This window comes from Canis aureus, chromosome 14 (assembly GCF_053574225.1).
Source record: "Canis aureus isolate CA01 chromosome 14, VMU_Caureus_v.1.0, whole genome shotgun sequence".
NCBI lineage: Eukaryota > Metazoa > Chordata > Mammalia > Carnivora > Canidae > Canis > Canis aureus.
This window is the reverse complement of record NC_135624.1, coordinates 6,733,463-6,761,452: the sequence shown is the minus strand read 5'-3', so window position 1 is coordinate 6,761,452 and position 27,990 is coordinate 6,733,463. Positions and strand designations below refer to the sequence as shown.

The 27,990-nt window shown below is 43.6% G+C and overlaps 1 protein-coding gene across 3 annotated transcripts in view; it reads left to right on the top strand.

Moving 5' to 3' along the window:
- The first annotated feature begins 216 nt into the window (after positions 1 to 216).
- Positions 217 to 27,990, top strand: part of NCALD (neurocalcin delta) — a 369,475-nt gene continuing 341,701 nt past the window's right edge. For 2 of the 3 annotated variants that reach the window (XM_077846817.1, XM_077846816.1), the window contains exon 1: positions 217 to 285. The gene's annotated coding sequence lies outside the window, so the exon portion shown is untranslated. Of the gene's footprint in view, positions 286 to 474; positions 628 to 27,990 lie in introns of those variants that run through there. The other variant, XM_077846820.1, reaches the window with a different exon arrangement.

The following is a 27,990-nucleotide window of genomic DNA, read 5'->3' as shown; positions in this document are numbered from 1 at the left end:
GGGAGCGCGCGTCCGCACGGGGCTGGCAGGCGGTCCGCCGCACCCGCTCCCGCACCCGCTCCCGCACCCGGCACCCCCCCGGCCCCCCCGCCCCCCGGCCCGCAGAGGGGTCGGCGGCAGGACGGAGACGGCGCGGCCGGCCGGGGAGGGGGGCGCGGCGCGCGGCGGTGCTGTCCAGGGGGAGGCGGGCGGAGGGAAGGCGCTGCCGCCGCCGCCGCCGCCGCCGCCGCCGCCGCCGCTACCGCCTCGCCGGCGGCGACACAGACGCGGGGAGCGGCCGAGGCGGTGAGTCGCGGCGCCGTCGCTCGGGTTCTCTGCAGCCGGGGCCCGTCGGAGTGGCGGCCCGGGCGGCGGGCGGCGGGCGGCGGGGGGGGGGCGGGGGCGCCGCTGCCGGGGGATCCGCGCGCCCCGGGCCGGGCGGGCGCAGGGGTGGGCGCGAGGAGCGCGCGGTCCTGGGGACCCGGTGCCCGCAGCCGTCCCCGGCGCGGCTCCCCGGGTCGGGTCCCTTGTCCTGCCCTCGGGGCCTCCGAGCGAAGAGAAGACCGAGCCGAAGACCCCGGGGGCGGCGGCAGGAAGGGGAAGAGCCGCTTCGCGGACGGCGGACGGACGGACGGACGGCGCGCAGAGGCGCGGGGCGGGCTGCGCGGGCGCCGGGTCGGAAGGGGGCGTCCGCGCGCTGGTGTCCGGGGCCCGCGGGAGCGACCCTCTGCGCGCGGGTGGGGCCGGGGCCCTCGCTCGCCCCCCTCGCTCGCCCCCCTCGCTCGCCCCCCGCCTGCGGAGCCGGCCCGGAGAGGCCACGGGAGGCCGCGTGCGGTGTGGAGACCGGGGAGGGGGCTTGGGGAGGCGCCCGAGGCGGTAGTCGAACCCCGGGGAGGAAGTGGCGTGCGCTTGGGGCCCGGGACCTGACAGATTTGCGTCTCTCGCCCTCGGGGACTCGGGAACGGGTGTGCTGCGGAGAGGATGTGTTTGAGTGTTTTTCAGTGCATACCGGTTTATTTTTAGCTCCCAGAGAAGCAGGATGTGCAAAGTGGGTTGTATCAGCCCGGGAGGGGCAGGAGGTCTCCCTGTCCGCAGGAAAACACAAGTTTCTTGCTGCAGATGCTTCAACTTTGGAGCCCGGAGGAAGAAAGCGCTTGGCTCTCCGGCGCCCTCTCTCCGGCGCTCTCCCCACCGGGGCCACTTTCTCCCTGCGGGCCTGTCTGAAGCCGCAGGCCCGGCCGGCCGAGCGTCCTTCTCTGCTGGAGTGCTGGCCCCAAATGAGGGGACGGGTCCTGCGCGTAGGGCGGCTAGTGGAACACAGAAGTAGGGCTGCCAAGGTCTCGCTTGCTGAGAAGGAAACCACACAAGCTTGCTTAAAGTTTTCCGAGCTTTGTCTGATTTGAAAACAACAGACTTAAGCACGCAGCTGCCTTCCCAAGAGCAGGATTCTACGTCCAGGTTTCTCAGACCTAACTGGCCATGCTGGTGAGGTTTTTCACGCTGTCTGGGAGATGCCTGTGTTTTAGGGTCAAATGCAGGATGCAGGGACTGCAGAAGAGAAGGGGGTGGTATGATGGTGAGAGTGTGGGTGTATGGGAGGGAGACTACTGGGAGCTAAGTGTGGATCTAGGGAGGGGCTTCCTTCAGAGAAGGAGGCTCAGGAAGCTGAAATCCAAATGTTCAGGTGCCCAAACCAGACCCCTGGAAATTACTTCAGAGTCTCCCCCATTTCCAGCAGTCAGCATCAGTCCTGAAGATCCACTGACTCTCTGTAAGTGTGCTAGGTGACAGGGCTGTGGGGAGCATGGGCTGTGCAGCCAAACTGCTGGATGGGAGTTCTGGCTGGGACACAGGAAGCTCCTCAGCCCTTTCCTGATCTGTGGCATGAGATTGATAAGAGGTAGCAAACCTGTCTCAGGTGTGTTGTGAAGATAAAACGAATCAATGCAGAGAGCACTTCACACAATGCCTTGTGCTTGTGTGCTGCAGAAATGCGAGCTCTTATTGTTGTTGTTGTTATATGTCCCCTTCTCTCTGTTTCTCCTGTCACTGATGTAGTTCATGTCCTTAGCACTTGCCTGAATTGTTCCAGTTGCCTTCACACTGGGTTCCTTGCTCTGAATCCAGACACTCTAGCTCCAGTCCATTCTCCAAACTGCAACTAGAATGCTCATCTGGAAAACAAAAATCTACGCCAGTCATGCTGCTTCATTTCCTTTAAAGGTTTTCCGTGGCTTTCAGGATAGAGTTCAGACTCCAGGGAATTTCATGACCTCACCCTCCTCGTTTCCTCCCCAGCCTCATCTCCCAGGCCTCTCCCTGTGTAGCTTCGGCTGCTCCCACCCTTCCTCATCTGGGTAACTCCTGGGAATTTTTCCCTACTCATCTGTAACAACACTGCCCACCAGCAGACCTCTTGGCAGCCCCCCTTCCCGGTCCCAGCTAATTGAGCTGCGCTTGCTTCCTGCTGCCATGTTACCCTGTGCATCCCCTCCCAGTGCCCTACAGCATCCTCTACACATGGATCTACCTCACTTGCAAGTGCCTTGAAAGATGGAGTGTGTCAGGAAATGTTTGTTGAATTAATAAATGGATATCAGTCAAGCAAAGTTCAGTCCTTTTCACTAAAGCCAGAAACAAACATGGAGAATAATAGGAAGACCAAACCAATCCTCAGTGTAATACTGCACAATAAAACAAAACAAAACAAAACAACCAAAAAACTTTGGGAGATATTAAGGAATCAGCAGTTGGTCAAAAGCAGTGTGGTGTGCTTCCTTGGAACCCAGTTCAGGTGTATTTTTTAAACTATAAAGGGACAGACTAATAATGGGGAAATATAGGGATTTGAACTCTTCCCTTCCTTCCATCATAAAAAGGTGGGGCTTCTCGCACTAGGCTGTGGGGGGGGGGGGGTCCAGCTCTTTGAAAAGGTTGTGCTGTGAATTTGGTTCTGGAGGCAGAGAAGAACATTACCACATGCATAGGCTTTATGACTCTTCCTTGGATTGTGGCTTCCCTGGGAGTGTGGACTTCAGCTTGTCCTGGGAGAGATAGGAAGAGAGCAGGAACTATGCTGCCATCAAAGCTCCTCTGTTAAATTTTAAGCAATTCAGTATGTTGTGTGGGTGCATTTCTGACTGAGGCAGTATTTCCAACAACCCATTACTGGGATCTCAGGGACCTTGCAAAGGGAGCTAAGATGGAGCCCAGTTCTCTGAGACTGTCTCAGAGTCTCAAGGCTCCAGAGCAGGGGATTTTGGATAGCTGAGGAATCAAAAATACTTTTTACATTTTTAAAGGGTTATAAACAAAACAAATCGAAATACAAAGAAGAATATGTAATGGAGACCACGACTAAAACACTTACTCCTTAGTTCTTTATAGGAAAACTTTGCCAACTGCTGTTCTGGAGCTGAGACCATTGGTTTTATTTTTCAGGTCATCTTGGTTTGATTGGTAGTGGCTGCCTGGAGAGCTGGTTTGAGTAGGAATCCAAGGCTGGATCTGGACTCAGCAGGAAAGAGTTCTGTGGTCAATTAGTGATGTCTGTCAGGGTGTGGGATTAGGAAGTGGTAGCTTACAATTTTTGTCCTTACCATCCTTCTATCTTTATCACCATGGGAGAGAGTATCACTGAAGGATAATGAAGGCAGAAATCAGGGACAGAACACACGAGTTCAAAGTCAATCTTAGAAGAAGCCAGGAAATTTCTACCACTACCTTAAACTATCACCACCGTTAACATTAGTAGCTTCTTTTTATCCTTCCTATATGTACTATGTATGTACATAGGGATTCCATTAAATTTTGTAATAATATTTTCAGGAGATATGTATTATAATTAGGATTCAATTCTGTTGCAAGTGTCAAACAAACTTAATTAAAAAAAAAAAGGAACATTATTTTGGCTTTTTAACTCCTTGGTCCAGAGGAAGATACTTCAGGTATGGCTTGATCCAGGGCTTAAGCATCGTTACCAGGGCCTGATTTCTCTCTATTTACTGGTTTACTTTCTTGAAGTTTCTTGAAGTTGGCACCATTTTTAGGTTCCATTTCCTTGTGGGTTTAAATCCAGCCAGAAAAGGAGAGACTCTATCCCAGAATCACTTGCAATGACTGGCTGTGGCTTTATTGGCTTTGATTGGGTCCACCACCTCTTCCTTTGGCTCCAGTGCCACAAGTTAGTAGAGCTTGGGCTTGATCACAAGTTTTATCCCTGAGGCTAAGAAGCAGGGAGCAGGGTAGTTCTCCAGGAGAATATTGTTAGAGAACGTTGTTGTACTGTCACCAGGAGATGGGCCAATGGATGTTGGATTACAAAGTAACAGATGTCCACCATCGTACTGCTAGCATTCCCCTTCATAGATGAGGAAAACAGGTTCAGTGACACTCAATAACTTGTCCAAGGGCACATGGCTAATAAACAGTGGAGTTCTAATTTTAAACCCACAATTTATATGCTTAGTAGAATTATTTGTGAACAGAACATTTTTTTTTTAAAGTAGGCTCCACCCCCTGACATGGGACTTGAACTCTTGACCCTGAGATTAAGAGTCTCATGGTCTGCCTACTGAGCCAGCCAGGTACCCCATGAACAGAACAATTTAAAGTGAGCATAGTAAAAGCTCTAATCTCTTATATCTGAAAATATGGCTAACTAACTTCAAGAAATGCTATGTATTGGCTGGCTAGAAGATAGGAGGAAAAAGAAGAGAAAGACTTCTTTGGCTGGATTTTTACTTAGAATGTCAAGAAATATTTTTTTTTTTAGCAGTTTCCACATATTCGACATTGTGTTAAGTTCTAGTGATACAAGATGAATAAGATCTAGTCCCCTACCTTTAAGAAACTTATATTCCACTGTGAAAGTGCAAGACATACTTAGGGGACAGGTTGCCTGGAATGAGAACTGTGCGGTGGGGGAAGGTGGAGGAGCAGAGCCCCTTTGATGGGGACAGTGACCTTTCAGTTTGTTTACTGTCATGTCCCCACTGCAGTGCTGTGTGTGATAGGCAAGCAATAAGTGTTTCTTAAATATGTCATTTTTTTAAATTGTGGTTAAATATAAATAACACAACATTTACCTTGTGAACCATTTTTAAGTGTAAAGTTCTGTGGCATTAAGTACATTTGTGTTACTGTGCCACTGTCACCACCATCCATCCCCAGAACTTTTTCATCTTTCCTTTAAAAAAAAAAAAAAAAAAAAGATTTTATTTATTTATTCGGGAGAGACAGAGACACAGGCAGAGGGAGAAGCAGGTTCCATGCAGGGAGCCTGACATAGGACCTGATCCCAGGTCTCCAGGATCACACCCCAGGCTGCAGACGGTGCTAAACCGCTGTGCCACCAGGGCTGCCCCTTTTTCATCTTTCCAAACTGAAATTCTATACCCAGTACAAAAAAACTCTCCTTCTCCAAATCCAGCCCCTGGCAACCACCTTTCATTGTACTTTGTGTCTGTCCGAATTTGACTACTCTAGGTACCTTATGTTACATGGAATCGTACAATATTTGTCACTTTGTGACTGGCTTATTTCACTTAACATTATGTCTTCAAGTTTACCCATGGTGTAGCATGGGTATGAATTTCCTTTCTTTTTAAAGCTGAGTAATACTGCATTGTAGGTATACACTACATTTTGTTTATCTGTTAATTTACCAACAGGTACTTGCGGTGCTTCCACCTTTTGGCTATTGTGAATAATGCCATTGTGACCATCAATGATGGTATCTGTTTGAGATCTGCTATCAATTCTTTTGGGTATATGCCCAGAAGTGGGATTGCTGGATCACGTGGTAATTTTGTTTAATTTTTCAAGGAACTGCCATGCTATTTTCTACAGCAGTTACAGGCCCACCAGCAATACACATGGGTTCCCATTCCTCCACGTCCTTGCCAACACTAGCTATTTTCAGGTTTTTTTTTTTTTTTTTTTTTAATATAATAGCCATTCTAGGGAGTGTGAAATGTTTAACATAGTCTTCAAAGTAGATTGGGATCAAATTGTGAGGGACAGTAGTAAGTAGAGTCTGAATTTCATTTGGAGGAGCTGTTGAGTATTTGTTGCCTTGTGACACTGGCATGATCACTTCCCTACATTAGAGAGAGAGTGAAGAGAGGAAGGGCAGTAGGGAAGTTAGGGGGTGATTTTAATTATTCAGATGAGAGAGATCCTAATAGTTTTCTCCACATGTATACAACTGAGGATATTATATTTATTGCCCCACAAAAAAGTATTGGACTTGGGGAGGAAAAGTAAGTGTGTCACCAAGCTAACTCATGACCAGGGATGGCACAGATAAGTTGACCGCTATTGGTAACAATGACAGTAATGATTGCAAATGCCTTGATGCACACTTTCTGTGAACACGGCAGTGTTCTAAACATTAATTTGATTCTGATAAGTCCTTCAGAGGGTTTATCAGCCAGAGTTCATAGGGAGGCAGATGACACACTCACAGGGCATAACTGGAGAAAGTTTAGTGAGGGGACTCTTTACAAAGATGTGGGCAGAGTTAAGGGAAGCCGCCAAGAGTGGCCCGCAAGGCATGTAAGCCTTCACTATCCCAGCCCCGAAAGAGTGATGTGAGAGCAGTATGTGGAATGGGTCTTTAGTAGAGGAATACAGTTAATGCCAAACTTTGGCCTGTCATGGAGGCATCCAGGTGAGGGAGTCCCCAACTACTCTTTTCTCCCGTCTCTGAGTTCTGCTGGTGCACCTGATTGACCAACCTAATCAGAAGCCAGAGGGCAAGAAAACCTGTTAGATGTAAGGACTAGTCTTACCTGGAAATCAGCCTCCCAGGGCTGAGAGTGGAGTTGAGAAGGGAGGAATCTGGATCTGGAGAGGAAAGCAGAGAGGATCCAGCAGGCGGAGTGAGCACTATGGTGAGCCGTATTTCACAGGTGAGGGAACTAAAACATTAAGAGGTTGAATGACCTACCCAAGGTCACTAATAAGTTGTGGGGCTGAGATTTGAACCCAGGAACATTTTCACCATACATCCAGTCTGATCTGGTATGTTAGATTTTTTTTCCAAACCTGTGTGTTTTCATTCTTTGGGAATAATCTGATTTGTACAAATTTCGCTTGGCTGTCAAAATGGAGAGTAAATGACTGCTCAGAATTTCTTCCTCTTCCCCCCTCCCCTAAATAACAACATGTATTTCATATGTATGTTTCATAGCTGAATGATTATATTTAAATTAAAAATATCTTTTTATATAATTGGTGGGGGGTGACAATATGTCCTTGAAATACATGTGAGAAAGTTATGTTTGTTTTGTTTTGTTCTTAGCTGAAAGCTCCAAAGGAGTTGATAGTGTAACTTGGCTGCTTAAACATTAATGAGACCTAGGGCTGTGTTAGAAGGAGAGTGTCCAGTACAAGGGAGATGGTATTTCCCTCTGTGCTATCTTGGCAGGAGGAAGTTCAGCAAGCAGTGTCTAGTGTGGGGGAGCCCACCTCCCCCAAGGCATGACTGAAGGCCTCTCTAGCCAGAAAAAGCTCTGTGGAAGCCCAATTATTGTGGTCTACACATATATGAAGCATTGCATCAGAGAAAAAAAATCTATTCTAGGGTCAGAAGTAGGCTGCCGGTGCAGCATGGGCTGCATTGGAAGGCCTCATATTTTCCGTGCTTGGAGGTTGTGAAGCTGAGGCCACGGGTGAGAGATGTGGTCAAGGGCTTATGTTAGTTTCCTGTGGCCTGTATAACAACTTACCACAAACTGGGTGGCTTAAAATAACAGAGATATGTTTTCTCACCGTTCTGGAGGGCAGAAGTCCAAAATCAAGATAGCAGCACAGCCAGGCCCCCAGAAGCTTTGTGGGGAGAATTCTTTGCTTGTCCATCCCAGCGGCAGGTGGCTGTCAGCATTCCTGGGCTCAAGGCTGCATCACACTCATCTCTGCCTCCATGGACACGTGGCCTCCTTCTCTCCTCTGTGTGTCTCTTATAAAGGACATTTGTTGTTAGATTTAGGGTTCACCTGGATAATCCAGGGTTATTTTATTTTAAGATCCTTAACTTAATTACCTCCTTTTTCCAAATAAGATCACATTCACCTGTTCCCAGAGTTTGGAAGTGGGCATGTTTTTGGGGGGCCACCATTCATCTTGCTGCAGGGCTCATGAGTGTACACTGCGACCCTTGATCCTCTGAATCTGTCATGATGCTCCTAGATTTGGTTGACCACCTAGATTCTAGGTTCCTTGACACAGTAGAGGTTTTATAAACACTTCTGATTTGATCTATTGAAATTTTATTCTAACTTTAAACAACAAAACAAACAAAATATTTAAAATCTACCATCTCTTATTTCTGACGTGGAGGGGTGAGTGAAAGAGGCTCTCAAATACCACTTGGTCCCTGTCTTGAATGGAAGCTTTCTGTGCTTTGCTTTACCTAGTGGCTTGGGAGGAGATGAATGGGGGCAAAAAAAAGACATTGTCCCTATCCTGGCTTCTCACCTGGACTTTCCCAGATACTTTCACAAAGTAATTGCTCAGAGAAAGGCTAAGGATGTGGGGGTCTTTCAGGAAAGGGCAACAGAAGCAATATAGGCTCCAGTTTCTAGGCTTTTTGAAAAGCATCAGCTTGGAAATACGGTTTGTAACTGATGTTGGCCCATCAATGAGCCTTCTATGAATGTGTTTTCAGTACCTTGTCCTGAACTGGGGCCTATGTTCACTGGGCGCACAAGGCAAGGTCAAGGGTAGCACTGGCAATTACCTGGCTAATTCGAAGACCATATCCCATCACATGGGGGTACATCAACAGAGTCCACCCAGGGCACAAATTATTCTGCTTGGTTGTCTGCATTGATCACATTCACATTCTCTTATGAGGCCAAATCCATTCCCTCTGTGCTATGGAGAGGCTGTTGTATTTAAGTTCCGTGTCCCTCCAGGGGGCAGCTTATTTTGGTTTCTCAACCACTTTTCAGTTTGACTTCAAAAGAGAAAGAGGAAAGAAAAAAAAAAAAAAGGTAAAATGGCCTCTCACTTTATTATGCTATATATTCTGCTGTATCATTGTGACTCTGGTTAATATTAACTTTGGGTCTGTTTGCTTTGAATAATACACTTGGAATCTTACAAAACTTAACAGAATTTCGTCTCACCAGCTAAGGAAAGCTTGCCCAAGACCAGCTACTTAATTTGTGAGGCCCAGTACAAATTGAAAAAATGTAGGCCCTTGTTTAAAAATTATCAAGAGTTTTGGGGCACCTGAGTGGCTCAGGCGATTGGGTGTCTGCCTTCAGCTCGGGTCATGATCCCAGGGTCCTGGAATCGAGTCAGTCTCCCTGCTCAGTGGGAGTCTGCTTCTCTCTTTCCCTCTGCCCCTGCCCCTGCTCATGGTCTCTCTCAAAAAAGTAAAACCTTAAAAAAAAATTATCTAGAATCTTAAAATGGTGTCAGCAGAGCATTAGACCAGCCGTGGGGGCTCTTCCAAGCATGGGGCCCCGTGTAACTACAAAGGGCACTTGCCTTTGAACTGCCCTGGCCTTACACACATGCTGAGGATGACACCTTGCTAATGTAGCACCTTCCACACCCCTGCAAAGAGTGACTGGGTCAGTTTACTCTGCCTTAGTGGGAGCACACTCTTCTGCAGGGGTGAGGACACAGCAAGCAGGCTGGACATCTCTTGTGGACTCTTCCACCTTCTCTTTCCTCCCTCAGCCACCTGCTCTGTGTCCTGAGAGGCATCAAGGGCCATCTTTGTCTTTGATTTCCGGTATAATTTGGCCAGTGGTGGGTCCAGCCCACTACTTGGGAGAGTGGGAGGAGAGTCGGGGAGGCCGTTTATTTCCATGTTCCCTCCTGCTGGGTTGCATGCCTCAGTTGGCTTCATGTGTGTGCTGAAGGCTGCAGCTCATGCCAGGCATCTTCTCCATCCAGCCACTTTCTTTGGAATTCCTTTACATCCCCACCTCACACACTGAGGCTGAGGGATGGTAACAGCTTCCTGCTGTTGTCAGTCTTGGCTGCTTTTCTAAACCCTTCATTATTCTTTTCTCAGTAGCCTCTCCAATAGGATTCCTTGGTGGGATTAAAAAGCACCTACTTCCTACCTGCACCCTGGCTGATTCAGCAGCCCTCTGCCAGGATGGGACCACACTTTGTGTTGCTACAGAGCAGAAAGAGAAGCTGATAGCTCTCCTGGCTGCTGTGCCAACTCCGGGTCAGGCTGGGCCAACGGGAAGCAGCATGTGCACATCTGTAGGGGCAGGGAGCATACACTTGGGGATCAGGCATTTTCATTCTCTGCTAACAGTTGGGGCAAGTCGTAGAAAATGAGCATAATGACAGTTCACTTCTAGGGCTGTTTTGAGCCTGGTGTGAGAGCAAATGTGCATGATGCCTAGCACAGTGCCTGGTATACAGTAAGTGCTCAAGAAGCATTGTTACCTTGACCACAGTTTCTTATTTATTTATTTATTTATTTATTTATTTATTTATTTATTTATTTATTTATGATAGTCACAGACAGAGAGAGAGAGGCAGAGACATAGGCAGAGGGAGAAGCAGGCTCCATGCACCAGGAGCCCGACGTGGGATTCGATCCCGGGTCTCCAGGATCGCGCCCTGGGCCAAAGGCAGGCGCCAAACCGCTGCGCCACCCAGGGATCCCTTGACCACAGTTTCTATGGAGTATCTCACTCAAGGGGATCCACTGTCCACTTTGTCTCTGATCTGAACTGCGCCACTTACAGCCTGGATTACATGAATGATTATCAATTATTCACTGCTTCACTGTTTTGGGTATTATTTCTGTCTTCTTAGCTAGATTGTAATGTTCTAGAAGTCAGGGACTTCTATTATTATCTTACAAAATTTTTTTGAACTAATCTAAGTTTTCAACCTAGTTGCTAGCACACTGTTAATTGGTTAAGAAATATGTCTTGGTTAAATATAAGGCAACCATGTTATTTATTGTTCATACTGGATACTTTTGAAAATGAAAGTGGAGTACTTTTTAAAGATTTTATTTATTTATTTTAAAGATTTATTATTTATTTATTTATTTAAAGACACACAGAGGCAGAGACGCAGGTAGAGGGAGGAGCAGGCTCCTGTGGGGAACCTGATGCAGGACTCAATCCCAGGACCTTGGGATCACGCCCTGAGCCTAAGGCAGAGGCTCAACCACTGAGCCATTCCAAGAGGAATACTTTTTAATAATTACTTCAAAACAAGAGGTGTGAACACAGACTATCTTAGGCAAATGGGGACATAGAGTCATTCTAGTTAAGTGGAGCTTAAGATAGCTTTCCAGGGATCCCTGGGTGGCTCAGCGGTTTAGCGCCTGTCTTTAGCCCAGGGTGCGATTCTGGAGTCCTGGGATCGAGTCCTGTGTCAGGCGCCCTGTGTGGAGCCTGCTTCTCTCTCTGTCTCTCTCTCTGTGTCTATCATGAATAAATAAATAAACAATCTTTTTTAAAAAAAAGATAGCTTTCCAAATGTTGTTTTAGAATTTGCTAGCCTACCCTCACTTGTATTAGTCTGCCTTTGGTTGATGAGACAAAAACATGCTATTTAAAAAATATAGGAAAAATATGTTTAACATTCCTAGTAAAATTTTGGCCTGATTTGAGGCAATGGGTTAGGGCTTCTTATATAGAGACCTACCTTTATATCTTCTTATTCTACTTTCTACTGGATACCAACTTATGCAACTCTCTTCTGCACTTACCTTTTTTCTTTTACCATATATAGTCTAGTTATTGTCCTTCTTGGAATAGTGATTACTTATGTTCAAAGATGACAAAAATAGATTTATATACATATATTTTTCTGAACATCTTTGTCTTTGTATTTCTGGTTGCCTAGGTGACATTTCCAAGAGAATGCGCGCTAATCTGCTATTATTATAGCAGAGATAAGATGGAAACTATTTTTAGGCCCTTTTATACCTCTCCTTTTCTCCACCAGACCATTTAATTGGTTTATTTCTTCTGTTTGCATTATTGAAAGGCCACCTATAACTTCCTTCCTCTGGTTCTGATTTGGGGACTGTAACTTTCTGAAAAATGATGCAGTAATTCAATACTTCATCATTCAGAATTACTGTATCTGTACGGATTGTCTATTCATTTGGGTAGTTGATATCAGTTGTTGTTTTTACAGATTGTCCAAGCCAGGCTTAGGCAGGAGATATTTTTGGTGTAAGTAAAAAAGAATGTGGATGCATCTGTAGTTCTGTCGCAGAAAGAGCATATCCACTCTGGAACTGGATTGGCTTGGCTTCGTTCAGTCTTAATGCTGTCACTTACTAGCTGCACAACCTCCTGGAACTTATACCTTTAGTTTATAACTGGGGCAACGATGTTACTGCTTCATGGAGTTGCTGTAAGGGTTGAGAAGGTTAAGTGGCTAACACACATGCGAGCATGAGGTGCAACATCTCAGGTACAGAAGTTATGCTGCTGGTGTGGCTGTTCTTTCAGCCACATGACACATGACAAAGGTACAAATGCACCACCACTCAGAAAATAATGTCACACAAGACACTACAAATACTTGAATTTACTAAGGAGATAATTTAGAGGGATCGTTATTTTCTTCACTAAAATTTTTTTACTAACATCTTTTACTAAAATGTTCTTTTATAAATCAGTGTTAATATTTGGAATATTTTCTTTCATTATTTTTTTTTAAGATTTTACTTTTTTAAGTAATCTCCACACCCAACCTGGGGCCCCAACTCACAACCCTGAGATCAAGATCAAGAGTTGTATACTCAGGGATCCCTGGGTGGCGCAGCGGTTTGGCGCCTGCCTTTGGCCCAGGGCGTGATCCCGGAGACCCGGGATCGAACCCCACGTCGGGCTCCTGGTGCATGGAGCCTGCTTCTCCCTCTGCCTGTGTCTCTGCCTCTCTCTCTCTCTCTCTCTCTCTCTCTCTCTGTGTGACTATCATAAATAAATAAAATTAAAAAAAAAAAAAAAGAGTTGTATACTCTATGGATTTAGCCAGCCAGGCTCTCATTCATTATTTTTATGTAAGGATATGTATGATGCATATCTCTAAAGTATCATGCAATAAGAGATTTTGAATGTTTACCTGACCATTTAATGTACCCGAAGGGGAAATATTTAGCGTAACTCAGTATTAGGGATAGGGCCTGAAATACTGCAATCGGGATTTGAGATTATTAATTTGGATTGCATGGCAAGTGTGAGGGGAGAGATGGACTTTAATCTGTTGTCATTTAAAATTGTTTAATATGGAGGTGTGGTCCTGGCTGGGGTTCCTTTAGTTCTCATTCTTTTTCATTGTTATTCTATTCAGGTTTATCATTTGATAAGTGAGGTAGATTGCTGCATCATTGTCCAGGAGTTTGTTTTGTTGCCCTTGAGGAGAAAGAGGGAGGAAGAAGCATCCAGGCAAACAGACGTACAGACAGGCACACGCAGGCACATTGCTTTAGACATGTGATCTAAAATTTCTATTAGAATATTTACAGGAAGAGCTCTTTGATGGGGTTTTTTACTGTGGTTTATTGGAAGGGGAGGATTGGGATGCGGTGGGAAGGCTGTGATGTTGAGTTCCCATCACCTCACCCTTTGGAAGACATGACAGCCACTTCCAAGCCAGGCCAAAGGACAAACAGTGAGAATCAGAAGTCAGTCCTGGCCTCTGAAGTTTCTTGAGAGAGTAACAGGAATTCTGTGCCTTAGATTTTTTCAAATGTAGTCATTTATTTATATATTTATTTCAAATATATCATTTATTTTTTTAAAGATTTTATTTATTTATTCATGAGAGACACACAGAGAGAGGCAGAGACACAGGCAGAGGGAGAAGCAGACTCCCTGCAAGAAGCCCAATGTGGGATTTGATCCCTGAACCCCAGGATCATGCCCTGAGCTGAAAACAGACACTTAACCGCTAAGCCACCCAGGTGTCCCTCAAATATAACATTTAAAGAATATGTTCCCCAGACCTTGGCTACTATTCCCTCGATACCTTCATCTCTATCCTTATTAAAGGAAAGCATCATCATGAAATAAGATCTGCATGCTATAGATTAGAAAGAAAAAAAGTTACCATAATTCAAATATTCAAAGGCAAACAGGGTTAGTATTTGGAACATTTCTTTTCATTATTTTTATAAAGAAATCTTTTTCTTAGTTACACAGTCACACTTCTATGTAATTTTAAAATTAGGTTTTCATTTAACCATATACCCTGGGCTATGATACTGTGATATAATAAAAAATATATAGTTTGGGTCTCTGTCCCTAGTTCCTGGTACAGACCTCCTTAAAAACCCAGGGAATTTCTGAGTGATGGGAGTAGGATGAGTGTCCTTTATTGTTCATTAATAAACTGCTTCCAGCCACATCTGCCTTTATGCTAAAGGGGTAACTCTAGGAAGAGAGAGGCTGGTGGCCAAAGGAACCAACCGTGTAATCAGAGGGTTGGAACTTTCAGGCCCCTATTCTACCCCCAGGAAGGGAAGAGAAGCTGGAGATGGACTTCAATCACCAGTGGCCAATGATTTAATCACTTGAGTCTACATAATTTTGGAGCCTCCGTAAAATACCATATGGTTTCACTCATATGCAGAATTTAAGAAAGAAAACAGAGGAGCAAAGGGATGAAAAAAAGAGAGACAGAGGCAAACCAAGAAACAGACTCTTAACTATAGAGAACAAACTGATGGTTCCCAGAGGGGAGGTGGGTAAGGGGGATGGGGAAATAAGAGGTGGGGGCTAAGGAGGGCACTCATTGTGATAACCACCAGGTATTATATGGAAGTATTGAATCCCTATATTGTGCACCTGAAACTAATATTATACTGTATGTTGACTAACTGGAATTTAAATAAAAAGTTAGAAAAAAAGCCTAAACAGTGGGGTTCAGAGAGCTTCCAAGGTGCTGAGCACATCAGAGTGCTGGTAAAGTGGTTTACCAGAGAGAACGTGGAAGCTCCCCACCTCTTCCCCCATACCTTGTCCTATGCATCTTTTCCATGTGGCTGTTTTTGAACCATATCCTTTCATAATAAACCAATAATCTAGCAAGTAAACTGTGTTCCTGAGTTCTGTGAGCTGTTCTGGTGAGTTTTGGATCCAAGGAGTATATCATGGAAACCCCTGATTTACAGCCAATTGGTCAGAAGTCCAAGTATCTGTGATTTGCAACTGGCATTTGAATTGGGCGGCAGTCTTATGGGACTGAGCCCTCAGTCTGTGGGGCCACCACCTACCTCTGGGTTGTCAGCATCAAAATTGAATTATAGGACACAGTTGGTATCTGGAGAATTGGAGCATTGGTTGGTATGGAGAAAACCCTCACATGTTTGTGTCAGAAGTAAAACACTGAGAGTAAAAGAAATGCAAGTTTTTACTTCTATGAGAATTTTATATTTTGTGCTATATATTCTTTGTAGACAATGCTTAGTTGGGTATATAATATCTCATCAAATGGATATACCTCAGTTTACTTAGACATTCCATTATTGGTCATTTGGTCAAAATTTTAAATAATAGTTTTGCACAAAATCTTTTTCTGTATATGAGATTATAGCCTATGATATATTTCCAGTGGATTTAGGAGGTTAGATGTTTGAACTTCTATTAAAAACTCTTGACTTATTTTGCCATTTGCTTTCTAAATGGGAATTTGGAAATTAATGTGGAAATCTAAGCAGTTCATGTTGTATGACTGTGTTGGTTTAATCTACTTTTCTCTTACCTTGGCTATCATCATTTTGAAATTCTTTTTCTAATTTGGCCACCAAAAATATTTTATTTGCCTCTCTATTTCTTTGATTACTAATGTGGCTGAACATTTCTTTTTCAGGTTGTATTCCAGTTGCATTTCCTCTTTTCCTAATTTTCTATTATATGTTCTTTGTATATTTTTCTCATCAGTTATAATTAATTTTTTTTTTCAAATTATAATCCAGGACAAAGATACATGAAGGAAGGGCTTTCCTGGACAGTGTTTACTCCCAGGCCTCCCCAGCAGCCAGTGTGAAAGGCCTGAGGTGTGTCTCCCTACCTTTCTCTTTGTACATACAAATACAGTCTTTTTAAAGATCAAAAGGGACTCCTTTTCTTATTACCAAAACAGTCATATTAGATACATTTTTCTGTAACCTTGCTTTGTTTTACACTTAAAATAGATCTCACAGGCATAAGGTCTTTAATAATATGTAATAAAATATCTTTGGACACATTTGCTACAATTATTTCCTCTGAATTGCTTGCACCATGATGTAGTTTTCAGTTGTTAAGTGGGCAAACGTTTCACTATGACTTCTACCATTGATAGGACAGCCTACTCCATTCTTGCACAGGTTTTGATAAAAAATCAGCTCTGTTTTCTATTGGTTTCAAAGAATTCTTCACATTAAAGACCCCATATTATTAGTTAACACAACTATATTTTGGTGGAGAGCAAGGAGGAAATGAGGATGTAAACTGATTATTTTTCTCTTTTAACTTGCTAGCTAATTGTCTCAGCACACTTTACTAAATGGCGTTTTTTAAAATATTTATTTATTTATTTTATAGAGAGAGTGAGAGAAAGAGCACACAAGTGGGTGAAGGGCTGAGGGAGAGGAAGAGAGAATCTCAAGCTGGCTCCCTGCTGAGTGTGGAGCCAGACATAGGGCTCGATCCCATGACCCTGAGATTGTGATCTGAGCCAAAACTGAGAGTTGGATGCCCAACTGACTGAGCCACTCAGGCACCCTGGTGTTTTTCTTTTTCTCTCTCTTTTTCTTTTTTTAACCTTTCCATAAAACAAGTGACTTATCTTATTTGTGTATTTTTTTTACAACTATAAACGACTGGTATCGTAATCAGAAGAGTTTTTCCTAAGGGAAGGATGATTTTTTTTTCATTTCCCTGGATGCCACTCAATCTGACAGTTAATTATTTTCTATTATGCTATCTATTTTTCTGTTGTTCCTTTGGATTCCCTTTTACAGAGTTAAATTTATCTTTGAAACTTCAAGTTTGATCACCATGTAGGAACTCTCAGAGAGGTCATAATGATAGTTTGGCCTAGAAATTAGGGCTCTTCCAGGAGTAGTATTAATATTTCTTTTTTTTTTTTTTTTAATTTTTTATTTATTTATGATAGTCACACACACACAGAGAGAGAGAGAGAGAGAGAGAGAGAGAGAGAGAAGCAGAGACATAGGCAGAGGGAGAAGCAGGCTCCATGCACTGGGAGCCTGATGTGGGATTCGATCCCGGGTCTCCAGGATCGTGCCCTGGGCCAAAGGCAGGCGCCAAACCGCTGCGCCACCCAGGGATCCCGTATTAATATTTCTTTAATAAAAATTTGTTGTTTGTCTGCTCTGTTCAGGGCAGTCTGTCAGATGTGGGTAATACAAGATGAATAAAACACTTTTTAACCTCCTCAATGGATTTACACCCATTACCTTAGCATTTAGTAACTTTTACTAAATCGAGTCCTTCACTAAAGGATGACAATATTTTGTGTTGCACTCACTGTAATGTCTTGAAACCTCATGGCAGGGGATGACATTTTCTATTTTCTATTGAGCAAGTCTTGCACGTGTGTTGGATGCTGTACCCTATTCAAAGCACTGCTGCGTGGTACTTAAAAACACCCGAGGACTTGGCCAATGCATATTTTACAAGCTAAGACCAGCCAGAGACCTGCAGTATCAGTGTCTCTTGTTTCTAAATACACTTTTCGGCCCCAGCTTCTCTTCCTTTGGACATTTAGGTTACTCATTTGGCTACCCAGGATCTAAAAATAAACCTAGAAACTTTGAGTTTTTTTTTCTTGGCTGATTGATGTGTTTTTGTGTCTTCCAAACTGTGCTGTGTAACTATTTACTTTTGCATTATGTATAGCACTTAGCAACCAACAGTGGAAATGAAAGCTAAGAGCACAGGCAGTCCCCAGCTGAGCTAGGGGAATGGGCCAGCCCAAGCCTCGGAGAATTCTCCTTCTCTCCCCCCAATTCCTGCGTGTTGCCGCCATAGCCCTGGCATCCACCATGCTGGCCTCTGGTTCCTGCTTTTTGCCTTTTCTGCTGGTGGCCAAGTAGGGACCAGAAGGAGGGACAAGAAGGACCCTTCCTGCTTCTGCCCTTACCCGTGTTGGGGCCCTGAGCTGGTCAGCGTGGGTGGGGTGAGAGGAAGGAGGGCAGGCCTTGGCCACTACTAGTGTCTTGGCACTAGTGACAGTCCTGTAGGGTCAGAAGCCCTGAAACACTATGTCTTATTTGGAACTCTGAATGCATTTTCATAAAGGAAGGTCACAAGTTGTGTCTGGACTGTGCAGGACCCACAGGACAAAACTATGTGATTTCTTAGGAACTCTGGGTTTAGGATGGCTCTTTTAGGGTGACATAGTCAGTGCTTAGAACATTGTTGTTAGAGGAGAAGACCTTCTAGATTTTAAACATTCCAGGTTGGAACTGGATCAGAAACTTAGCACACCCAGTTTGTAATTCAAGGGACTGACTGTAAAGTCAAAAACTGGGCTTATTCCCACGTGGGAATGTCCTCTTGCCTGAGACACTGGAGTGTGCCTGACATGTTCATTTCTCTCCCCTGGCCCTCTTCTATAGCTGTAAGAATATGCTAGTTCTCTAATTTTTAGAGTAGCAACTATACTCAAAAACTCATAGCCTGACTCTACCAAAAGAGGGGAGGGAAAAAGACCTAGGGAATATAGATTTAATCCTTTGATTATTGCTTTTTAGCAAAAAAATGCAAAACCAAACACATCAGGATCCTCGTGAAAGGCTCTTGTTTTTGTTTCTTAAGAAATCAAACCTCTGTTCCTTTCTTAGGACTCCTATATGCCTCTGATTCTTAATACATTTTGAGGAACAGATTTGAAGAATATTTGTGTGGATTTTTTTTTTCCCCCTGTGGAAGTAGATTTTTTTTTTTTTTCAAAATAAAAAGGACCTTTGAAAGGTGATTCATATCATCTTTCTTTGGCAATTTTTTTTTTTTTTAAGGCTGGAAACATGGATCAGCAGTTCAGAACAATTAAACAATATTTATTTGGAAAGGGACAAAGGGGCAGCCTGGGTAGCTCAACAGTTTAGTACCACCTTCTGCCAGGGATCGAGTCCCACGTCAGGCTCCCTGCAAGGAGCCTGCTTCTCCCTCTGCCTGTGTCTCTGCGCCTCTCTCTCTGTGTCTCTCATGAATAAATAAATAATTTTTTTTTAAAAAAGGGACAAAGTCTGTACAGTTGTTTGTGTAGCTTTTACAGAAGGAAACAGAACAGTTAGAGTACCCTCAGCCTCGAGGTGAACTTTTTTCCAACCTCAGAAGAGGTGGGTCTGCTCAAAACAGGAAGTAATCCACAGTACAGTGGTTTGAGTCATGAGCGAAGGCTTTTGGATTTGCCTTAGTTGTTTCCTTCATGCCAAAAGCTGGGACAGTCTATAGACACTCTCCTATTTCTCACAGCACCAGCATCTTTGTGGGGCACATGCTCTGCCCCCCTGGCACTTGATTCACAAGAATCAAGAGCTGCAGAAATAGCTGGAGCTGTAGATGGCAACTGAAGAGGAGGCTAAGCTTTGAGTCGTTGCAGACAAGAGAGAGAAGTGTCAGGAGTTGGCCTGTCAGCCCTGGTATATGGAATTTACTAGCCCTGAGGGGTCAGTGTGGGACGCAAGAGGAACAGGGCACCATAAAGAATGAGGACAAGAGCTTCATACTCTCTTTTAAGTGTTACCAGATTCAGCACTTCTGTGTGCTACCCATGGCTAAGGTTTTTCCCTGTTAAAGAGGATTTTACACTGTAGTTATATCTGGACATTGACAGCTCTATCTAGGTTGTATAGAAATATATTTAAGTTAATCATTTAGTGAATTGCTGCTTTAGTTTGGGCCCTCTTGATGTCAAACACTAGGATATTAGTTCAACTAATTCAGGTACAAAGGGCTCATTGTAACAATGGCTACTACTATCATTGCATTATTCTGAGTATATTATCATACAGATTCTTTACCCAGGAGGCAGGGTGTTATTATCCTTACTCTACTGAAGAGGAGCAGGTGTAGAGAATGTGGCCTCAGGCATGTAGGTGGGAAGCAGGAGTCAAGACTCACACCCAGGTGGTCACTTGGGAGCCTACTCTCTAACCCCTGTACTGCTGTCCCTTGAAAGGATTCTGTGCCTGTCAAACAAAGCAGAGCTGGGTCTCATGGGGGCCAAAACATAGGTCTGGAAAATTGGGAATAGAGCCATTATCTCTCTGAGGTCATGAGGTCTCTGCTCAATTGCCTTCTCTCTTTTTCTCTCCTATCTTCTTTTGCTGCTTCGTTTTACATATGGCCCCTGAGTGGCCATCCCATAAGGCTGTTGACTAAGACCTCAGTATTTCCTAGCTCGAACTTATAAGTGAGGGGTTTCCTCTTGGTCCAGCTCACTGAGCCAAGCGACAAAGCCATTGGAGTTGGCCAGCAAAATAATTAGCTGCCTTTGGGTTGGTTGTTCATCCCAGGTCCATCAGTGGGCTGCCTCAGGCACAGATTTCTTTAGCATCATTTCCCTGAGCAGGGGATTGTGGGTTAGCAGCACATGCTGGAATGGGAAGTTGTTCATAGCAGGGATTTTACATCTCTGGTATAAGCTCATTTTATACTTTAATATTTAAAACTAAATATTTTAATACTTCTGCTACCTCTATAAAGTCTCAGCTTAAAGGAATCTGTATCTGTTATGACTCTTCAGGTTGCAAAGGATAGAAACCTAATTCAAAGGGACTTAGAAAAAAAAATCAAATTGATGGGTTCTTGTAACTGTAAAGGCAAAGGTGTGGCTGGATCCAGGTCTCAAAAAATATCATCAGAAATCTATCTCTTTGCTCTGCATTTTTCTGCATTGGTTCATTATCAAGCAGGCCATCTGTTTATGACATGCAGACACTACCAGAACTCCAGGCTTCTACAGGAGACACCCCAGCAAGTAGCTTCTCTTTCCCTCTAGTTGCATCAAAATTCTTGATTCTCATTGCCCTGCATTGGTTACATGCCAATTTTTCCTTTTTTATTATTATTTTTTATTTTTTTTATTTATGATAGTCACAGAGAGAGAGAGAGAGAGAGAGAGAGAGAGAGAGAGGCAGAGACACAGGCAGAGGAAGAAGCAGGCTCCATGCACCGGGAGCCCGACGTGGGATTCCATCCCGGGTCTCCAGGATCGTGCCCTGGGCCAAAGGCAGGCGCTAAACCGCTGCGCCACCCAGGGATCCCCCATGCCAATTTTTCAATCAAACATGGCAGTCGGGCCAACTGGTCAGTCCTGGGTCACTGCCAACTGCTGGAGAGGGATTAAACCACTCCCTTATTAAAGCAATGGACTGGGAATAGGAGAGTATGGTCTCCAATGACAATTGAGATGTTAGTACTCAAAGAAATGGGAATGGATGCTATCCAGGCAAAAATAGCCCATGTCCACTTCAGAATACGTTCAGGTGTATTATAAATAGCAGGACACCCATAACCAAGGTTTTAGGACTCAGGGTGACAGTCAGGGTCATTGACCTTATCTTATTTGTATGTGATGAATCCAAAACCCTAGGAAATCCAAGTGTTTGGGAAGGCCTAGATTTTCTGTTTGTTAGGTCATTAACCCTGAAAGATGATGCTATTAAACCAAAAGAAATTGTTACTAAGACATGCATCTTTTTGAGAAAGCAAATTTCAGGATGACTTAGCCTTTAATTTTTATCAAGTATGGGGATAAGACTTGAAAGGCTTTTGTTAGGTGCCCTGTGTTTAAAGTCTAAGTTATTCTGGCATTGAAATGATTTTGGTGAATTACGTAAAGGCTTTATGTAAACCTTTCTCAGAGCCTAGGATTTAAGACCCAGTTTATCTAGGTAATGATTAAATTGCCTTATTTATGTATCAATGATCTTAACACCCACTGGGAAATAACTGCTTTGTTTTTAACTATCTCATAAGTCAAGAACTTCAAGGCTGGGGAGGTTAAAATTGCAAGTCCTCATGCTCACAGATAAAGGTTGAATCTATGAAATCTCAGGGCTTGAACATTACTTTGAGGGTAAGGGTCTGTGTGTGTGTGTAGATATAATTTTGTGCTGACAAAATTGTCATATCTCTTTGCTTACTGTATATACTTCAATGGTACCAGCTGTCCTTTGGAACAAACAACTAGCTTTTTTTTTGCTGACCAAAGTTTCGCCGACAGTTGCCTTAATTTCTTTTACTTATTTAAAATTTTATATATATATATTTTAAGATTTTATTTATTTATTCATGAGAGACACACACACACAGAGGCAGAGACACAGGCAGAGAGAGAGGCAGGCTCCCTGCAGGGAGCCTGACATGGGACTTGGTCCCAAGACCCCAGGATCACGCCCTGGGCCAAAGGCAGATGCTCAACCACTGAGCCACCCAGGCGTCCCTAAAATTTTTATTTGTAGGATTTAAAAAGCCCCTTCATATGCCAAAATGTGTTTCTTTTCTCCTAATTTTCATCTAATTATGCTACTATTATTTGGCTTTATGCAGGTTTGAGGTTCTTAATTGCAAGCAACAGTGCGCACTCTGGCTAGTTTACAAAGAAAGGGAGTTTTGTTTTGTTTTATTTTAAAGAATATTAAGGAGCTCCAAGAATTTCTGGGAGGACCAGAATCAGACTTGGAGTCCAGGCAACCAGGAACACTACAAAATTATATGACCAGGGCTCCAGTGGAGACCCTAGTGTGGCCACCAAAGAACATAGGTCCCTCTGTTCATACCAGAGAGTGAGTTCATTCTGATGCGGTGCCAGAGATCCTGTCACTATTGCCTCTGCAAGTGTCTCTCTGCCATATTCCACCAATCCCCACCACACTGAATTCCACATGGCATCTTCCTTCTTTCTTTCTTTCTTTCTTTCTTTCTTTCTTTCTTTCTTTCTTTCTTTCTTTCTTTCTTTCAGGATTTTTATTTATTTATCTGAGAGAGAGAGAGAGAGAGAACAAGTGCATGAGCAGGGAGAAGGGGCAGAAGGATGAGCAGATTCCCCACTGAGTGGGGAACCTGATGCAGGGCCGATACCAGGAACCCAAGATCTTGATGTGAGCCAAGGGCAGATACTTAACCAACTGAATCATGCAGGTGCTCTAGTACCTCCTTCTTTAACCCCACTCTTCTGAAAAGAATTTTTGCATGGATGTTGCTGATGGTGGAGCCCAGGTCACATGCTTGCACCTTAGGCGCAAGGTAGGTTGGATAGGCAAATGCCTGACTTCTGTCTTGGGGAGGTGAGGACTCATAAGTAGGCAATTTCTCAAATGTGCAAGAATATTCCAAAAAATGCCTTTTGGTCACAAAATATGAGAAATCATACACAACCTGAAGAAAAGGGTCTTGTGATACAAAGTATCCTCCAGATACTTTGCTATTCTAAAACAATGATTACCATTCTTAGCAGTAGGACTGTTCCCCACTGAGTGTTATTTGAATGATCCCAAGAAGGACCCCCTGGCATGATGCCATATAGGAGATTCATTACTTTTATTTATTTTTAATATTTATTTTTCAAATTTTAATTTAATTTTTAATTTTTATTTTAAAGATTTTATTTATTTGAGAGAGAGCAAAAGTGAGAGAGATCACAGAGAGGAAGAGAGATGTGGGTCTGGATCCCAGGACCCTGAGATCATGACCTGAGCCAAAGGCAGACACTTAACTGAGCCACCCAAGTGCTCCAAATCACTACTTTTAATTAAGCAGAAATCTAGTTACCCCCTAGACCACCCACCTCTTTACTGCCCTTCATTGCCTCAGCAGGATCAGCAAAATCAATCCTTTCCCTGTACAAAGGCAGAGGGCTGATCTAAAAAGCAAAGCTGAGGCCTCTGATGCTCAGAGAGGGTAACCCACAGGCCCAAAGTCACACTGCTTGTTAGTGAATACAACCGAAGTCTGTCTCCAGAGTGTACTCTCTTAAACAATCTGCAATATTGCCTTTGGGAACTTGAGGGTTTTCCTCATCAGTAGTGCCTAGATGGACCTCTGCTGAACCCCAGTATTGTTCTGCCCCTTCAAGGATGAATTATCCAATATAAGTGAGGAATGTGGGATTTACCATATGTCTTTGCCATGGCTAAGCCTCTGATAAAACCAAGAAATGAGTATTATTATTTGCAAATGGAAGCCTTAAAGACATTCACTGGAAACTTTCAATAATACAGTTTTCTTTCTTTTTTTAAGATTTTATTTTTTTATTCATAGACACAGAGAGAGAGGGGCAGAGACACAGACAGAGGGAGAAGCAGGCTCCACGCAGGGAGCCCGATGTGGGACTCCATCCCGGGTCTCCAGGATCACACCCCAGGCTGCAGGCGGTGCCAAACTGCTGCGCCAGCGGGGCTGCCCTACAGTTTTCTTTATAGTATAATTCACTATTAGATGGTGCCATGGACTGAATTGTGTCCCCCCTCCCTCCACCCTCCACAAATTCATATATGGAACATTAAACCCCAGTGTGACTGTCTTTAAAGATGGGTCTTTTAGGGAGATAATTATGGTTAAGTGAGGCCATAAAAAAGGGTGGAGCTCTAATCTGATGGTATCCTTAGGAAAAGAGGCAGAGACACTAGAGAGCTCTCTCTTTATGTGCACAGAAAAAAGGCCATGAGAAGACACAGTGAAAATATGGTCTTCTGTAAGCCAGGAAGAACATGTCACTAGCAAAAAACAAAACAAAACAAAACAAAACACGAATGACACCTTGGTCTTGAACTTCCAGCTTATTGAACTGTGAAAAAATAAATAACTGTTGTTTAAGTCACCCAGCCAGTGGTATTCTGTTATGGTGGCCTGAAGAGATGAATATAAATAGATTTGCCTTAAATCCTGAACTGGAAGGTAGGGATGGTAGTTACAAATGCAGCAAAAGCAGAGGAGCAGTAGAGCTTCAAGGAAGGTAAGGCCATGCCTGGTCAAGAAAGCATTTTATTTATTTATCTATTTATTTATTCTTTCATTCATTCATTCGTTCATTTATCCATTTATTTAGATTTTATTTATTTATTCACGAGAGACACAGAGATTGGCAGAGACATAAGCAAAGGGAGAAGCAGGCTCCCTGTGGGGAGCCCGATGTGGAACTTGATCCCAGTACCCTGAGATCATGACCTGAGCCAAAGGCAGAGGCTCAACCACTAAGCCACCCAGGTGCCCCTCAAGGGAGCATTTTAAAGGATTCACCAGAGGCAGTACCACATGAAATGGGCACTGCAGGACTGGGGGCCCTACAGACAGGGGAGCTTCAAGGTTAGGAGCATGGGCTCTGGGATCTGATTTTCTGAGTTTGAACTCTGACAGTGGTTTGCTAGCTGTGTGCCTATGTGAAAGTTAACCCTTCTGAGTCTTCATTTCTTTAAAGGGAGAATAATGACAGGACCCATTTCATAATGTTGGGGAGATTAAATGAGATAATGCATTTTAAACTGTTAGACCTGTGCTCAGCCTGTGTAGGCATTTGAGAAGTCATCCACATTAGCTAGTTATTAGTATTATTTTAGCTGGCAGAGAAAGGGGCTGGGTGTGTCTATCTGGAGCCCAGTCCACCAAGGTCCTCTTTCTCTGAGTCTATATTTTCCAATGAGTCTCTTCTTCCTGATTTTGCTTCCCTAAAGGTGCTGCAAAGCAGAATAAAGGATATCTTGGTCTGGCCAATGGTATGTTTCTTATTGTATGTGAATACATTTGCCTTCTGGTGTGTTGGTTAGTGTCTCCAGCATTTGGCTGGTGTGAATCAGTCCCCTAGGGTCTCATCGCCCTTGAGGGAACTGATAATATCAAATTACTGAATTTGCAGAGCTGCAGACCTATAGTGAGCCATGGAAGGTGCAGACATTGTGAGATGCTAGTGACAACAGAGAGCTTGCCTCTTCTCTCCACCCTCCTTGCTCTTGCCTTAAAACTCTCAGAAGGTGACAAGCTGAACCTCAAACATATCATAGGACTGGGTAGAGCTTGTCCCACTAAAGGAAGATGCTCATTAAATGCGTCTTGAATGAGTGAAGAGTCCTTGCTGCTGGTGATGCAATGGGCAGTGGACTGGGGTAGGAGGGATCTTGCCCTGGAAGCAGGAATCTGGGTTCTGGTCCCTTCTCGCACTTACCATGTGCTTTGGAAAAATCCCTTACCCAAGCCTCAGATGCCTTATCTGTCCAACAGAGATAAAATCCTTACTTACTGAAGGCAGAAGATACCTGAATGCCCTGTGGTGTCTCTTCCAGCTCTAATATTTATGCCCTGGCAAAGTGACTTCCAACAAAATGTTGAGGATATTATAGCACATGTGAAACCCCAAGGGAAGCTCCTGGGTGGTTTCTCCTCTCTCCTGCCATCTCACTGTTTCGTGTTTGCTTTCTTTGTTGCCCCATTTGAAATCTAAGCTAGGTTGTTTGGGTGGAATGTTAATGGTGGGAAAAGTGGATGGACACAATCCTTACGTATTATCTACTATGCCCATTACAGCACTGAACATACCAAGGGTGCTCAGGAAACACTTGTTAAATTTAATCGAATATCACTGCCTAGCAATCAATTAATTCAAATTGCATTTTTCCACTAGAGACATCATTGGCTTCATCTATATAATAGGAATAATAGGATAAACGCAAAAAATAAAATTTGTTATTTTGAAGAACAGAGGATGCATTTTAAGGGCTATCAGTTCTGTTCCAGAGCTGCATTTTTAAAATAATAACATTATTTTAAATAATTTGAATAATGAATGTTTGTTAATTCAGTTTTGTTATTTTGAAATTACCACCCCTGTCTCCCAACTTTGTGAGACAGAAGATTAAAACATTGATTTTGTTTTAAAATTCAGGTTCCCACAGCCCCATTTTCAAGAGTTAGGGGTGTGCACACTGCTAAGTGGTCCTTCACGTGATTTGGATAAATGCCACTCACATTTTTATTCCACCCTTTCTTCCATGGAATGTTCATTTCTTATCTGAGAATAATGTGAGAATCTGTTAAACTGGCCAATACATGAGCAGCCTGTTATTATACGTGCAAAAATCCTAAAGGCTGTCATTTCAGATACACAAAAGCAAAACTAAACATACATAAAACACCCTGTTTTCACTTATTTGTAGCTTCTTAGAATAAGGTATGGTTGTGATACACATGGATGCTTTGGATTCAATGGCTAGGCCAGCCACACATGCTGGATATGATTCCTCTGCACCAGCTGATGCTGTTCAGAACTCAGCTTTCTCCTCTCTATCTTGTGGCCTTCATGCCTACAGAAAATGCTGTCAACTCACTGTCTAAAGCAAAAGCTGTATGCTGGAGGCCTGCAGTTGTAGTGTTTTTGGAACTTTAAAAATTTGTTGCCAACTGAAAAAAGAAAATAGATGTCTCATAAAAACGTAGATTTCAGACTTCTCTTGAAAAATCATAATATCTGCCTGTAATGCTAGGTCCAGTTCCTACACAACAGCAGTCAGTGAGCTGAGCAACACCTGTTGTTTTTAGAGAGGACACACGCACCCTCCGTCGCCAGAATCTCTACTCTTCCTGCCATTACAGACCTCAACCTGCTTTACTCACCCTCAGGCCTGTCTGCTCCTATAAGCATTTGCTTTTTGGGGGTTGGGAGTGGTGGCAAAATATACATAGCATAAAATGTGCCATTTAACCATTTCTAAGTATGCAGTTCAGTGATACTAAGTAACATTCACGTATTGTGCAACCATCACCACCAGCCATCTCCAAAATGTTTTCATCTTTCCCAACTGAAACTCTGTACTCGTTAAATACTGTCTTATTCCCTCCTATCACCCCCCCGACTCCCAGCCCCTGGCAATCACCATTCCACTTTCTGTGTTTGAATGTGGCTACGTGTAGGTGCCCAACCTAAGTGGAGTCCTACAGTATTTTCCTTTGTGACTCTGGCATATCTCACTTAGCACTAAGTCTTCAAGGTTCCTCCACGTGTGCCAGAATTTCTTTTTCCTTTTTCAGACTGAATAATAGTCCACTG